The sequence below is a fragment of the Hyla sarda genome, chromosome 1 (assembly GCF_029499605.1).
Source record: "Hyla sarda isolate aHylSar1 chromosome 1, aHylSar1.hap1, whole genome shotgun sequence".
Classification (NCBI taxonomy): domain Eukaryota; kingdom Metazoa; phylum Chordata; class Amphibia; order Anura; family Hylidae; genus Hyla; species Hyla sarda.
Window position 1 is genome coordinate 251,716,219 of NC_079189.1, and position 15,504 is coordinate 251,731,722.

At 47.0% G+C, this 15,504-nt stretch overlaps 1 pseudogene; it reads left to right on the top strand.

The window, feature by feature from the left end:
* Positions 1 to 3,650: 3,650 nt before the first annotated feature.
* Positions 3,651 to 3,803, top strand: LOC130344929 (U2 spliceosomal RNA; annotated as a pseudogene).
* Positions 3,804 to 15,504: the final 11,701 nt, after the last annotated feature.

A 15,504-nucleotide genomic window follows, 5' to 3' on the forward strand; every position in this document is an offset into this window, starting at 1 on the left:
TTTTTACATATGCAAAGGTCGTGAAACCCCTGTGGGTTATTAAGGCTCACTTAATTCCTTGTTACGTTCCTCAAGGGGTCTAGTTTCCAAAATGGTATGCCATGTGTTTTTTTTTTTTTTGCTGTTCTGGCACCATAGGGGCTTCTTAAATGCGACATGCCCCCCTAGCAAAATTTGCTCTCAAAAAGCCAAATATTACTCCTTCTCTTTTGAGCATTGTAGTTTGCCCGTAGTGCACTTCAGGTCAACTTATGGGGTACCTCCATACTCAGAAGAGATGGAGTTACAAATTTTGGGGGTATTTTCTGCTATTAACCCTTGCAAAAATGTGAAATTTGGGGGGAAACACACATTTTAGTGAAAAAAAATATATATTTTTTTTTTTACATATGCAAAAGTCATGAAACACCTGTGGGGTATTAAGGCTCACTTAATTCCTTGTTACGTTCCCCAAGGGGTCTACTTTCCAAAATGGTATGCCATGTGTTTTTTTTTTTTTTTGCTGTTCTGGCACCATAGGGGCTTCCTAAATGCAACATGCCCCCCAAAAACCATTTCAGAAAAACGTACTCTCCAAAATCCCCTTGTTGCTCCTTCGCTTCTGAGCCCTCTACTGCGCCCGCCGAACAATTTACATAGACATATAAGGTATGTGCTTACTAGAGAGAAATTTGGCTACAAATACAAGTATAAATTTTCTCCTTTTACCCCTTGTAAAAATAAAAAAATTGGGTCTACAAGAACATGCGAGTGTAAAAAATGAAGATTGTGAATTTTCTCCTTCACTTTGCTGCTATTCCTGTGAAACACCTAAAGGGTTAACATGCTGACTGAATGTCATTTTGAATACTTTGGGGGGGGTGCAGTTTTTATAATGGGGTCATTTGTGGGGTATTTCTAAGATGAAGACCCTTCAAATCCACTTCAAACCTGAACTGGTCCCTGAAAAATAGTGAGTTTGGAAATTTTGTGAAAAATTGGAAAATTGCTGCTGAACTTTGAAGCCCTCTGGTGTCTTCCAAAAGTAAAAACACGTTTTTTCACAAATTTATGATGCAAACATAAAGTAGACATTTTTTCACAATTTTATGATGCAAACATAAAGTAGACATATTGTATATGTGAATAAATTTTTTTATTTGGAATATCCATTTTCCTTACAAGCAGAGAGCTTCAAAGAAAAATGCTAAATTTTCAAATTTTTCATCAAATTTTGGGATTTTTTTTACCAAGAAAGGATGCAAGTTACCAAAAAATGTTACCACTATGTTAAAGTAGAATATGTCACGAAAAAACAGTGTCAGAATCACAATGATAACTAAAAGCATCCCAGAGTTATTAATGTTTAAAGTGACAGTGGTCAGATGTGCAAAAAAATGGCCGGGACGTAAGGTGTAAAATGGCTGGGTCCTTAAGAGGTTAAAGTGGTCGTGGCTCCTGCTGCCAGTTCTAGATCAGACAAAATGGTCTTAGATTGACATACTGCACCACTGATCCCTTGTGGCTGTCCATCTGTTGCAAAACTACAACTCCCAGCATGCCCTGGGCATGCTTGAAGATGTATCTTTGCAACAGTTGGACATACGTCTGTCGAAAGGGGGGGGGGGACACCAAAAATAAAGCACTGTGGGCTTTGAAAAATGCCACACATAAGTCATGTTTAATCCCAGCCTAAGCCTAGGAACAGATGCAAGCCTAGGAAACTGCCCCCCCCTCCCCCTCATTTCCTTTCTCTGTCATCTTTGTGGCATTTTTACTAAAAACACTGGGGGGGATGGGGTATTTAACCTGTAAAGAGGAAAAGTTGACCAGTTGCCCATAGCAACCAATAAGATTGCTTCTTTCATTTTTAAAAAGGTCTCTGAAAAGTGAAAGAAGAGATCTGATTGGTTGCTATGGACATCTGTTGAACTTTTCCTCTGCACAGGTTTGCATACATCTCCCCCAGTATGACTAAATTTAAAAAGTTAATTTGTTTTCCCTTAGTCTCCTCAGCAGCACAATGTGGGGTGTCTCCGCCCATGTGAGCAAAGTAGGACATGGGATTTTTTTAATGAATAAACCAAAAAAACCTAAGGACCTCCCCCGCCCGCCGGTATAAATCACCAGGCTCACACCAGGACAGTGAGTAAATTATAAAGTAAAGTAAAAATAACGGAGGGAAGATTGTGCTGCTGATGAGACTAAGGGAAAACAAATTAACTTTCTAAATTTAGTCTTCCCTAGCGTCCCTCAGCAGCACAATGTGGGTATCTAGCAAGAATAACCCCTAGGGAGGGCTCTCCTGCCTCGCAGAATTAATAATAGTCTTAGCGGAGGCAGTTTCGCTAGACAAAAAGGTATCTACCCTGTAGTGCCTTAGAAAAGTTAACGGAGAGCTCCAGGTTGCAGCCTGACAGATGTGTTTCACAGGACACACGTCTTGTGGAGTGTGCTTCAGTGAACTCTGGTGCAGTAAGCCCCCTAGAGGTGTAACATAAGTTTATACATTCACATATCCATCTAGAAATGGAGGGTTTAGATGCCTTAGCACCTTTTTATTACACCCTGATGTAAAATGAGAAGATTCTCAGCTCTTCTAAAGGGTTTAGTCCTCTCTAGATATATTTTTAAACACCTTACCAGAACTAGGGAAGCAAGGTCCTTCTGAGAAGAGCCAGACTCAGGAGGAAACTGTGGAAGAGAAATAACCTGGTTAATATTTGCAAAAGAGGCAACCTTAGGCAAAACAGATGGAAGGAATCTCAGAAGGACCTTCCCGGGTAAGAACACTTTGTAAGGTTCTACCGAGGTTAAAGTTTGTAGTTCACCAACCCTCTTAGCAGTGGTGAGATATTGCGGCCGCATCTGATAATCCTCCGGACCGGAAGTTACACGTCGGCATCATTCCCTATGGGCTACGGGAAAATGGCGCCCAAACCGGAAGTAGAGTCCGGAGAGACAGCTCCTTCCCAGGACCACGAGAAGATGGCGTCGCGCATCGGACCATGCTACCCCCACACCTAGGAGGAAAAGAAAAAGATAAGTGCTAACACCACAAATGGGGGAGCTTGGAAGTCCATGCTCACACTGGGACAGATAAAAACTCACTGTCCTGGTGTGAGCCTGGTCATTTATACCGACGGGGGGGTGTTTGGGGAGGTCCTTATTTTTTTTTTGGTTTATTCATTAAAAAATCTCATGTCCTACTTTACTCACAGGGGCGGAGACACCCCACATTGTACTGCTGAGGGATGCTAGGGATGTATTATTATTATTTTACCCCTGGCTTTTCTCATTACGAGTCATGTGATTCTTTCATGATGTGACCAAAGGCTTTCTATTAAGAACATTGGGAAGAAAAACACCAAAACTTCATTAAAAAAAAAAAAAAAAAACATGCCCTCGGCATCCCACAGATTTGATGAGGCCATAAGAGGATGAAGAAAACCCCATTAATGTCTGGCATTTCATATTATCCTATTGATTCCAACATAACATGTGCCCGCAGCCAGCATTGTGTTTTTTTTCTGTCAAACACTCCAAGTGTAATCCCAGCTGAAATTTGTGTTTTCACAATAAGTAGGAACAGGCTGCAGGCTGTGCTATATATTTGCACAGTTGCGGCGTACAGCACTTGTCGCATTTATGCGGCTGCGTTCTGATGGCATATATGGCTCTTGGCCTTTTGGCTAAGATCAAGTGTAGTATCTGTTCTTATCGGTTGTCTAGTCTCTGCCATTGATGTAGAATGGATGCTGCATGGGGGGGGCAGGTGCCTTGGGGCATTCTGGGGCTGGTTCGGAGGAATCAGCTCGACGGCTGCTCTAATGTGACCTGTTCCCTCCAGGTCTCCCCATGAGACTGAGGGGGTTGACAGCCCAGGTACTTCTGTGCCTCGGGGAGTGGTGACCCTGAGGTGCCAAAACTCACTGGGTGTAATAGCTCACTGAGTGGAAGCACTGCACCATGCATTCTTCACCTTTGGCAATCACCCCTTTGATTCCCAGCCTTCTGGCTAGGATCAGGGAAATTTTTGTAGATCCGTCCGGATGTCCGGGCCGTACTTAATGGCGTACATTCACTTAATTGTTTATGTCTGTTTTTCACTGTGCTACTTGAACATGTTTTTTGTTTGTCACCGGATTTTTCAGGATGCGGTAAGCCCTTCGGGGTGTCCCTCCTGGCGGTCCAAGGGAGTTGTGTGTGGCCATCAGATTCCGCACCTCCTGGCAAACCCCGGGCATCTCTGCATAGGCAGGATGCTATAATATACGGCACTGCGGGTGGTTTCTTGGTCTGACGCTTAGGATGACACCGGGAGCACTTGTGGCCCCCTAGTAGCTTTGAAGAAAAGGGACATTGAGCCTGGACCCTTGCAGGTGCCTTCTGGCCCAGAGGGGGAGGGCGATTTAATTTCAGAGATGGGCTTTGCGATGGACCACATCTTTGTGCATGTTTTTTTGAGTGAGACACGTTTGCACTTTTTCTTCTGCTTGGGTGATAGGAAGCACGTTCCTTGGCTATTCAAAAACTAGGTGTGGTTTTCTAGGTGCACAGTTTACGCACTGATTTATAACAAGAAACTTTTGCAAAAGTTGCTCAGTTTTGCACAACAATCACTCTGGCTGGGACTAGGCTGATTGAGATGGCACAGAGGGGGAGGGGGGATTGAAATGGCACAGGGACCCTGCCTGTTCAGCATATCGGGCCACAGCCACCAGGGCTGCTGCAAGGATTTTTGCCACCCTGGGCAAAACCTTATTTTGCCGCCCCTTTGTCTCTGGCCATTTGACCTTCCCTTTGGTCTTACCCCTTCTTTGCACTGCCAGTCTTATTAATTTCAATGGGATTCTGGCGCACTGTGCACACAGCAGAATTTCCGCAAAGGAAATATCTGGCAAAGAAATTCAAATTCTAGCATCCACAGAAAGAATTAGCATTCTTTTCTTTCTGCATATTCTGCTCAGAAATGCATTGCCATCTTTGAGTCAGTGAATTTCCTAGCGTAAATTGCAAGTACTATAACTTCCAGTGTGTTTAAAATTGCCATCTTCTGACCCCTATAACATTTTAATTTTTCTGCATACGGGGCAGTATGAGGTTTTTTGTGCCATCATCTGTAGTTTTTATCGGTACCATTTTTGTTTTGATGGGACTTCTTGAATGCTTTTTATTAATATGATATATGAATTGCCCAAAAATGCACAATTTTGTACATTGGTATTTTTTTATGTGTATGTCATCCACCGTGTTGTTTAGCTAAACTTATATTTAATAGTTCGGACATTTACGCATGTGGCGATACCACATATGATTCTTTTTATTCTTTATTACATTATTTTATTCAAAAAATGGGGAAAGGTGGGTGATTTCTTTTTTTATCAAAGTAAATTTTTTTATTTTCATCAAAGAAGTTGTCATAGAAGTATATAAACAGGTGAACAGATGGCAATATAATACAGAGAGTCAAGACAGAACCGGCATTGCTAGCTCCGTGAGAACCGGAATGTCTTTGAGCAATGTAGGAGTGATTGACTCACAGTGAGATACGGTGTTGCTCTAGCTGGTCGAGCAAATGCAGATAAATCACAAAAGAAAAAAGGAATGCTGGCAACTCACTGATTCTTCTCAAGTCTTCTTTATTGACGACTGATACTCCCATACAGATAACTGCTTGGGGGGGGGGGGGAATATAAGGTAACATATGAAACACATACATTGCAAGCGACTTATGACTTCGTATGGGGTCAGGAGATCAGAAGCTCAAGTTGTGTTGCAAGAAGGATAGGCATGGGTGGAACCACAAAGTAACAAGAGTAACATCAACCTATCAGTCATGAAAAAAAAAAAGAAAAGAAAATGGCAGCAGCACACTTGGTCAACAAAATGGAGGCTCTTAGCGCACTTTTTGATCAAAACGTGTCCCCCCCATCCACCACGCGGAGGTGGCCTCATATAGGATGGGACCCTAACATTCACTCACCTCAGGCTGGGCGACATGCTGGATCCACTAACAACCTAAAACCACCTCCTGTGAAAATAGGGGAGGGGATGCACGGCTACAGAGGGAGCCACTCCCCCCACATTGCACAGCAAAAACAAAATGAAACAAAAATGTAGCCAGCACCTAGCCAAATACACGGGTGCAACCCGTACCATCATAAAGGCTATGACAAATCAGGAGGGGGGGGGGAGAGGACATGGAGGAAAAAAAGACAGGGAAGGGCGGAGGGAAGGAAGTGAGGCAGGATGGTCTGGGAGGCGGAAGGAGATAGAAAGGAGAAGTGCAGGCAAGAAGAGAGAAAAGGAGGAGGTGAAGCTTTCAGCATGTCACATAGATAGGGTCCCCCCGGCGTGGAGGGCTGACATCTTGAGGTTGGATACCCTTCTGTAACGTCCATCAGCTCGTAGAGTCTGGGGACCCCAAATGGAGGGATATGTAGCCTTCAGTCGTCAAAAAGTCAATCCACGGACCCCATATAAGGTGATTTTTGTTCGCTTGTTTTCTAGAGTCAGCCAACAACTCTTCCATCCTATGAAGGTGGGAGAGCTCCTGGAACCAAGAGGAGAGCGTAGGGGGGGTCATGGTTTTCCACAGACTGGGTATTACTGTTCTCGCGGCTAGGATCATATAGCCAGCAAGACAGGTAGACCACTTAGATTGTGAGGACGGGAAAGATGGATAGCAGGGGGCCGGGCGTCATGGGGAGGTGTATGAACGTCAGTTTGGGGGTAATGTCTAGAACCTGGGACCAAAAGGGGGTGAGACTAGGGCACGTCAGCCATTCATGAGACATAGTACCACCTGAGGGACCACATTGCCAGCATGTGTCAGGCACTCCCGGATAGAACTTTGCTAATAGGTGGGGAACCCTGTACCATCTTGTTAATATCTTGTAGTTTGTTTCCTGGGCTTTGCAGGAAATTGACAGTTTGTGACAGGAACGTAAAGCTTTCCCCCACTTCTTGTCCGTAAATTCCGTGCCGAGTTCTCCCAAGCACATCTGTAAGGAAGTGGTTTCGTCTTGAGAGAGTCAATAAGAAGAGCATATACCGAGCTGGTTGGACGAAAATTCCGAGAGGATGCAACACACAGCTTTTAGAACGAGGAAAGGGGGCGATGTAGGTTTAACTTATCTTTGGATTTTTAGTAAAAGTGTCGCAGTTGGGTGTACTGAAAGACCTGTGTGAATGGGGCGGGAGTTTCCCTACAGAGGTCACTTAGTGGTTTCAGGGAGGTAGGTGTGAGTAGATTTGAGAAGGTGGGAGAATCGGTTTTTGAAAGTCCCAGGAATAGTGATGTGGAAAAAGCAGGGGAGAATGCGGGGTTTGCAAAGATTGGCGTCAGGGGGCCATCCGAAGTGGTTAGCGCCACAGAGGGAAGATAGGTGCGTCAGACATGATCTATTGTAGGAGTCACTGGGGGCATGTTGGTAGAAGAGCGAGAGGTGGGTACTTTGTCTGGGAGCCATAGGAGAGTTTTGGGATCTAAGGGGGAAGCGTCCCGCTCCAGCCCTACCCACAGCTTGGCAGAGGCAGGAGAGTAGCAGTCAAGGACCCTGGTCGGGACCGCAGCTAGATGGTAGAAGAGGCAATCTGGGAGGCCCAGACCACCGTCAGGTTTACGTCTGGTCAGGATCTTGCGTGCCAACCTTGGGCGTTTGTGTGCCCAAACAAAGCCAGTGAGGAGCGCAGAGACTTCCCTGAAAAAGAAGCGGGAGAGGATGGCGGGTATGGTGGAGAATAGGTAGAGAAGATGAGGTAATACGTTCATCTTCAAGATATTAATCCGCCCTATCCAGGAGAAGTCCCTACGCTCCCACCTGGCCAAATCGGATCATAACATATTCAACATGGGGGGGAAGTTTAGGGTGAAAGTGTCAGATAATAGGGCAGGGACTTGGATTCCGAGGTATGTGAGTGCTCTGTCACGCCACTTAAAGGGAAATGCGGTGCGTAGATGATGAACAGTTTGGGAGGGGAGGGTGATGTTAACCTCCCTGGGGGTATGATTATGTCAGGAAATTTGTACCAAAAGCGGTACAATTTTTTGCATGGAAATTTGGCGTTATGTATTGTAGGCCTACAATTCTTAGTAATTACTTAAACCTGACCAAACAAGACTCTAGTAGATGTGATAAAGTTTGAAACACAAAATCATGAATTTTAATCTAATAAATAATACAATTTTTTTCAAAAATGTAATGAAAAATAATGAAATTTGTCAAACAAAGAAAATTCAATAAACATCCTGAGAGTGATACATTTTAAAACGTCACAATCAGGACAATGAAACCTGGTTTCTTTTCGGACTTTCTTTTCATTGCCATCTCTCTTTGAGCAGCAAACTATGCACATCCTGGAAGGTGCTGCCTTTTTTGCGGTTGGCGGGATGTAGTCCATAAAGTGACGACCAGTCAGGCGTTCTGGGTTGACAACGTCAACAGCACGACGTCCAGGTCTGTTCACAACTACTGATGGCGTCTGGTGGTTGACAAAAATCCTCTCAGCCACCTTCCAGATGAACTCGGAATGAACAAGAGGCTTGTCACTCTTTGCTTTGTGCATGGATATATGCATTCCAAAGGCATTGTTCCAGAAGATGTCTGAAGATCTTATTATAATATTTTTTTTGCTGTTTGCGCATAGCCGGATAAAATGTCATTGCCTGATCGGCTCTGTCGACACCTCCCATGTTTGTGTTATAGTCTATCACGACTTGCGGCTTCAGCACATCTTTTCCACCTTTTGTGTGGACCATGGCAGTGGAGGTATTGTGCACAGTGCTCATGAGACACACGTCCTTCTTGTCTTGCCATCACATTGCCATCATCTTACCCTTCTGCCAGGCAACCATTTCTCCGGTCTTTAGTTTTTTTTTGGCAAACATAGATGGCATGTCACGTCGGTCTTGTTTTTTAGCAAAACCTCATACAGTTCCAGAGACGTGTAGAAATTGTCCGTGGTCACACAATACCCCTGGTTCAGCAATGGCTCCAGCAGTGTAAGGACAGATGATGTGGCCATCCCATAGCCCCTGTACCTGGGGCTGAACTTTGTTCCTTTACCAGTATAAATAATCGAATTCCAGATGTACCCAGTGGATGACTCGCAGAGCATGTAGGATTTGATGCCAAACCGTGCTCTTTTGGATGCAATGTATTGTATCCAGCTTAGGCGTCCCTTGTAGGCCATCAAACTTTCATCCACGCTGACGTCCCTTTCTGGCACGTAGGTCCGCTGGAAATTGGTCACAATAATTTGCCATACCTCCCAGATTATTTTTAGTTTGGGTACAGGATGCGTGGCCTCATCAAAGTCTTCATTGTTTGTGAAGTGGAAATACTTCATGATGAGGGAAAACCGGTATTCCGACATCACGGTGCCAAAAAACGGAGTGACCAGTAGCTTGTTGGTGGTCCAGTACCATTTCGGGAACGGTTTCCCCACCAGACCCTGAAGAATGATGAGTCCCAGAAACTGCCAGATGTCCATTTTGGTCACCGGTTCCCACTTTCTGCTTCTGGAAAACCTGGCATGCTGCGTACCGGATTGCTGCTCTTGGTAGCGATTTGTCTCTCTAACAATTATTTCATTTACCTCCTCAGTGAGGAATAATTGCAAGTATGCCAGAGGATTGTCACGCTCAACATTTACCTTCATCCCAGGTGATCCAGTGAACGGGAATCTTGGGGGCGCTACCTGGTCCGTATCACAGTTGATAGAGTGCCAAGTGCGCACATCGCTGAGGTCAGGTACAGGATCATCGCCGTTGTCACTTGACAGATCAGTGTCGGTGTCAGACGACAAATCTCCCCACGACTCACTATCGCTCAGTTCTGTGAGCACCTCCATGTCGCTATCACTGTCACTCAACTGGTCCAAAAGCGATTTTGCTGTAAAGTGGCGCTTTTTTTATGACATTTTATAAACATTTTTGGGGCACAAATGACAGTAATATGTCAGGCAAGGGGCACTGTACAGTGATCAAGTGTCAGATCAATCCCCTCAGATTACAATGTATGACCTCTTTTTATATGTGTGTGTATGTTTATATTTTTGAATTTCCCGCCCAGTTCTGCTCCCATGCGATGCTGCTGCTCGCAAAGAACGGAACCAGGAAGTCAGAATGAGGCTGATCACAGCAGAGAACACAGCTGATCACAGCGGAGAACATCGCTGGATCGCAATTGGAAGGTAAGTGGGCTCTGCTCGCAACTCTGCAAGCAGACTAGCCTCAGTTTTAGATCATTAGCCTGTTCCAGAAATGTGTCGGTGCTGTTATTAATACGCTTCAAACTTAAAAATTGGGAATAAGGGATTCCCCGCTTAACATGGTGGGGGTGAGAGCTTTCATAGTGGAGGAGGGCATTCCTGGCTATGTCTTTACGGTAGCCACTAGTATGCAATTGGCCCTCCATTCTGAACCTCACGTCCAGAAACTCCAATGCATTCTTACCAAAAACATAAGTGAACAACATGTTCACATTATTGTGCATATTGAGGTGATTGACAAAACCCGCAAACAAATCCTCGGAGCCCTCCCAAACGACAAACACGTCATCTACATACCGAAGAGTTTGAAGTGCTTGACGTAAGGGTTAGACTCCGAGAAAATACATCTTCTCTCAAGGATAGCCAGGAAAAGATTGGCATACGTACAGGAGACCGGCGTGCCCATGGCTGTGTTGGTCTCCTGCCTTTACCAATCCTTCCCCTGGCGGAACTCATTGGGACTCAAAATGAACCGGAGGGCTTCTGCAATAAAATTAATAAATGTAGGGGACTTATCAGTACTCTGGAGGAATTCCACTATAGCCTCTACACCCGCATCGCTAGGGATACGGGTGTAGAGGCTTTCTACATCAATGGAGGCCAATTGAAAGCCATCCTGCCAAGTGAAGTCCTGTAATTGGGTGAGTAGATCTCCAGTATCTCTCATGTAGGTGGGAATAGAAGTGAGGAGGGGTCTTAATAGCCAGTCGATGTAACTCGACAATGGCTCAGTCACGGAGCCGATCCCTGAGACGATAGGCCGTCTCGGGGGTCGGCTCCGCGACTTATGGATCTTGGGAAGACAATACCATTTGGCGTGGTGGCTAGGGAGAAGCTTCTCTGCCATCTTCGTGGAAATGACACCTACCTCTGTCTGTGACCTCAAAAAGGAGCGGAGGGAGCTGAGTGTCTTGGAGGTAGGATCTGTGGAGAGGGGTCGATAAGTAGATGTGTCACTAAGCTGACGTGTGACCTCCCTTTCATAATCCTTACTATACACGACAACAGTAGCCCCTCCTTTATCAGCCTTGCTGACTTTTAGTTCAGGTCTAGCGGCTAACCAATCTATAGCCTCCCTGCCTCTAGATGTCAAATTGCTGTCTTCTGATGGGTACACTAAGGCCCTAACATTCTGCATCACAGCCCGCGTGAACAAGTCAAGCGGGCTGCACGCAGGTACAACTGGTACAAACTTAGACGAGTTACCCCCTCTGAAGAAAGCAGCTACTGTTACGCCGAGCGCTCCGGGTCCCCGCTCCTCCCCGGAGCGCTCGCTACACTTCCCTCACTGCAGCGCCCCGGTCGGTTCCACGGACCCGGGGCGCTGCGTTACCACCTCCGGCCGGGATGCGATTCGCGATGCGGGTAGCGCCCGCTCGCGATGCGCACCCCGGCTCCCGTACCTGACTCGCTCCCCGTCAGTTCTGTCCCGGCGCGCGCGGCCCCGCTCCCTAGGGCGCGCGCGCGCCGGGTCTTTGCGATTTAAAGGGCCACTGCACCGCTGATTGGTGCAGTGGTTCCAATTAGTGTTTACACCTGTGCACTTCCCTATATCACCTCACTTCCCCTTCACTCCCTCGCCGGATCTTGTTGCCCTAGTGCCAGTGAAAGCGTTCCTTGTGTGTTCCTTGCCTGTGATTCCAGACCTTCTGCCGTTGCCCCTGACTACGATCCTTGCTGCCTGCCCCGACCTTCTGCTACGTCCGACCTTGCTTCTGTCTACTCCCTTGTACCGCGCCTATCTTCAGCAGCCAGAGAGGTTGAGCCGTTGCTAGGGGATACGACCTGGTCACTACCGCCGCAACAAGACCATCCCGCTTTGCGGCGGGCTCTGGTGAAAACCAGTAGTGACTTAGAACCGATCCTCTAGCACGGTCCACGCCAATCCCTCTCTGGCACAGAGGATCCACCACCCGCCAGCCGGCATCGTGACAGTAGATCCGGCCATGGATCCCGCTGAAGTTCCTCTGCCAGTTGTCGCTGACCTCACCACGGTGGTCGCCCAGCAGTCACAACAGATTGCGCAACAAGGCCAACAGCTGTCTCAACTGACTGTTATGCTACAACAGTTACTACCACAGCTCCAGCAATCATCTCCTCCGCCAGCTCCTGTACCTCCTCCGCAGCGAGTGGCCGCTTCTGGAATACGACTATCCTTGCCGGATAAATTTGATGGGGACTCTAAGTTTTGCCGTGGCTTTCTTTCCCAATGTTCATTACACTTGGAGATGATGTCGGACCAGTTCCCCACCGAAAGGTCTAAAGTGGCTTTCGTAGTCAGCCTGCTGTCTGGAAAAGCCCTGGCTTGGGCCACACCGCTCTGGGACCGCAATGACCCCGTCACTGCCTCTGTACACTCCTTCTTCTCGGAAATTCGAAGTGTCTTTGAGGAACCTGCCCGAGCCTCTTCTGCTGAGACTGCCCTGTTGAACCTGGTCCAGGGTAATTCTTCCGTTGGCGAGTATGCCGTACAGTTCCGTACCCTTGCTTCAGAATTATCCTGGAATAATGAGGCACTCTGCGCGACCTTTAAAAAAGGCCTATCCAGCAACATTAAAGATGTTCTGGCCGCACGAGAAATCCCTGCTAACCTACATGAACTCATCCATCTTGCCACTCGCATTGACATGCGTTTTTCCGAACGGCGTCAGGAGCTCCGCCAGGATATGGACTCTGTTCGCACGAGGCGTTTCTTCTCCCCGGCTCCTCTCTCCTCTGGTCCCCTGCAACCTGTTCCTGTGCCTCCCGCCGTGGAGGCTATGCAGGTCGACCGGTCTCGCCTGACACCCCAAGAGAGGACACGACGCCGCATGGAGAATCTCTGCCTGTACTGTGCTAGTACCGAACACTTCCTGAGGGATTGTCCTATCCGTCCTCCCCGCCTGGAAAGACGTCCGCTGACTCCGCACAAAGGTGAGACAGTCCTTGATGTCTACTCTGCTTCTCCACGTCTTACTGTGCCTGTGCGGATGTCTGCCTCTGCCTTCTCCTTCTCTGCTGTGGCCTTCTTGGACTCTGGATCTGCAGGAAATTTTATCTTGGCCTCTCTCGTCAACAGGTTCAACATCCCGGTGACCAGTCTCGCCAGACCCCTCTACATCAATTGTGTAAACAATGAAAGATTGGACTGTACTATACGTTTCCGCACGGAGCCCCTTCTAATGTGCATCGGATCTCATCACGAGAGGATTGAACTGTTGGTCCTCCCCAATTGCACTTCTGAAATCCTTCTTGGACTTCCCTGGCTTCAACTCCATTCCCCAATCCTGGATTGGTCCACTGGGGAGATCAAGAGTTGGGGGCCCTCTTGTTCCAAGGACTGCTTAAAACCGGTTCCCAGTAAACCTTGCCGTGTCCCTGTGCTTCCTCATGTAACCGGTCTCCCTAAGGCCTATATGGACTTTGCGGACGTTTTTTGCAAAAAACAAGCTGAGACTCTACCTCCTCACAGGCCTTATGATTGTCCCATTGACCTCCTCCCGGGCACTACTCCACCCCGGGGCAGAATCTATCCTCTGTCCGTCCCAGAGACTCTTGCCATGTCTGAATACGTCCAAGAAAATTTAAAAAAGGGCTTTATCCGTAAATCCTCCTCTCCTGCCGGAGCCGGATTTTTCTTTGTGTCCAAAAAAGATGGCTCTCTACGTCCTTGCATTGACTACCGCGGTCTTAATAAAATCACGGTTAAGAACCGCTACCCCCTACCCCTCATCTCTGAACTCTTTGATCGTCTCCAAGGTGCTCATATTTTTACCAAACTGGACTTAAGAGGTGCTTATAATCTCATCCGCATCAGAGAGGGGGATGAATGGAAAACGGCATTTAACACCAGAGATGGACACTTTGAGTATCTGGTCATGCCCTTCGGTCTATGCAACGCCCCTGCCGTCTTCCAAGACTTTGTTAATGAAATTTTTCGTGATCTCCTATACTCCTGTGTTGTTGTATATCTGGACGATATCCTGATTTTTTCTGCCAATCTTGAAGAACACCGCCAGCATGTCCGTATGGTTCTTCAGAGACTTCGTGATAATCAACTCTATGCCAAAATAGAGAAATGTCTGTTTGAATGCCAATCTCTTCCTTTTCTAGGATACTTGGTCTCTGGCCAGGGACTACAAATGGACCCAGATAAACTCTCTGCCGTCTTAGATTGGCCACGCCCCTCCGGACTCCGTGCCATCCAACGTTTTTTGGGGTTCGCCAATTATTACAGGCAATTTATTCCACATTTTTCTACCATTGTGGCTCCTATTGTGGCTTTAACAAAAAAAAATGCCGATCCCAAGTCTTGGCCTCCTCAAGCGGAAGACGCCTTTAAACGACTCAAGTCTGCCTTTTCTTCGGCTCCCGTGCTCTCCAGACCTGACCCATCTAAACCCTTCCTATTGGAGGTTGATGCCTCCTCAGTGGGAGCTGGAGCTGTCCTTCTACAAAAAAACTCTTCCGGGCATGCTGTTACTTGTGGTTTTTTTTCCAGGACCTTCTCTCCGGCGGAGAGGAACTACTCCATCGGGGATCGAGAGCTTCTAGCCATTAAATTAGCACTTGAGGAATGGAGGCATCTGCTGGAGGGATCAAGATTTCCAGTTATTATTTACACCGATCACAAGAACCTCTCCTACCTCCAGTCTGCCCAACGGCTGAATCCTCGTCAGGCCAGGTGGTCTCTGTTCTTTGCCCGATTTAATTTTGAAATTCACTTTCGGCCTGCTGATAAGAACATTAGGGCCGATGCTCTCTCTCGTTCCTCAGATGCCTCTGAAATTGAACTCTCTCCTCAACACATCATTCCTCCTGACTGCCTGATTTCCACTTCTCCAGCCTCCATCAGGCAAACTCCTCCAGGAAAGACCTTTGTTTCTCCACGCCAACGCCTTGGGATCCTCAAATGGGGTCACTCCTCCCATCTCGCAGGTCATGCGGGCATTAAGAAATCTGTGCAACTCATCTCTCGCTTCTATTGGTGGCCGACTCTAGAGACTGATGTGGTGGACTTTGTGCGAGCCTGCACTATCTGTGCCCGGGATAAGACTCCTCGCCAGAGGCCCGCTGGTTTTCTTCATCCTCTACCTGTCCCCGAACAACCTTGGTCTCTGATTGGTATGGATTTTATTACTGACTTACCCCCATCCCATGGCAACACTGTTATTTGGGTGGTCGTTGATCGATTCTCCAAAATGGCACATTTCATCCCTCTTCCTGGTCTTCCTTCAGCGCCTCAGTTGGCTAAACAATTTTTTGTAC